The following is a 1,200-nucleotide window of genomic DNA, read 5'->3' as shown; positions in this document are numbered from 1 at the left end:
CTGCTGGTTATGGGGTGGGTTTAGAGTGCAGGTGGTAAGCACCAGCTGGGCGGTGTCACCACCTCCCCTGAGTGCCCCCCCGCCAAGCCCCCAGCTCCAGGGCAGTGGTGTTGGGGTGCGGTGGGATCCCCCCCCAGTCCCTGAGAGGGTCAAGTGCCAGCAGGGCTGGAGCTGTGCCCGAGGATCCCGGCCAGCCAACGGCCTCCCACCTCGCCACGCCGGGCAGCGGGTTTTGGCAGGGAGACGCTGTTTCCCCTGCGCTGGGATTGGGGGGGCCGGGGGGGGGGCCCCGAGACTTTGCTAAGGTCAGGCCTAGAGTGTCCTCAATGGGGTCCACAGGGGTGATGCCACCCCACGGGGCTGGGTTGCGGAGTGTTACCATGCTGTGGGAGACAGGCTGTGTGCTGGCGGGTGTCATGGCCTGGCTGCGGCGGTGGGGACCCCGGGATGGCGATGGGGACCCTGGGATGGCGATAGGGTCCCTGGGGCTGCGGGGTCCCTGGGGTGGCAGTGGGGTCCCTGAGGTGATGGCAGCGGTGCCGGTGGCTTGGGGGGTGTTTGGTCACTGAGAGGCCAGAGCCGCCGATGGATGGACGGATGGATGGAGCGTAGCCTCCCAGGTGGAGGGGACACCAACACGCGGGGCTGACCCTCCCCTCTCCTCCCCAGGCCGCAAGTTCATCATCGCCAATGCGCGGGTGGAGAACTGCGCCGTGATCTACTGCAACGACGGCTTCTGCCAGCTGTGCGGGTACTCGCGGGCGGAGGTGATGCAGAAGCCCAGCACCTGCGACTTCCTCCATGGGCCCCGCACCCAGCGCGGCGCCGCCGCCCAGATCGCCCAGGCGCTGCTGGGCGCCGAGGAGCGCAAGGTGGAGATCTGCTTCTACCGCAAAGACGGTAGGAACCCACCGCCAGTGCCGCCGCAGCCGCTGCTGGCGGAGATTGACGGTTATTTGCGCGGCGGGTGAAGGCGGCCGTCCGTCACGGGCAGACAGACCCTTGAGTTCATGGCGTGCCGAGGCGGGCAGCTGCGCTGTGCCCATCCATCAGCCCTGCCACGCTGTGGGTGGCGTGTGGTGACGGCACAGCCGGGAGCGTAGCACCGCTGGTGGGGCTTTGTTCTGCCCCATCAGCACTGCCGGGGGGGCTGCAGGCCTCCCCGGTTGCTGCAGCAGGTCCCAGTGGGGTGATGGTGGC

The 1,200-nt window shown here is 68.8% G+C and overlaps 1 pseudogene; it reads left to right on the top strand.

Annotated features, from left to right (window-relative positions):
- Positions 1-971, top strand: part of LOC113490638 — a 3,296-nt pseudogene extending 2,325 nt beyond the window's left edge.
- The last annotated feature ends 229 nt before the right edge of the window (positions 972-1,200 follow it).

Source organism: Athene cunicularia, unplaced genomic scaffold (genome assembly GCF_003259725.1).
Source record: "Athene cunicularia isolate RWA unplaced genomic scaffold, athCun1 SCF_199, whole genome shotgun sequence".
Lineage (NCBI taxonomy): Eukaryota > Metazoa > Chordata > Aves > Strigiformes > Strigidae > Athene > Athene cunicularia.
This window is presented reverse-complemented; position numbering and strand designations above follow the sequence as displayed.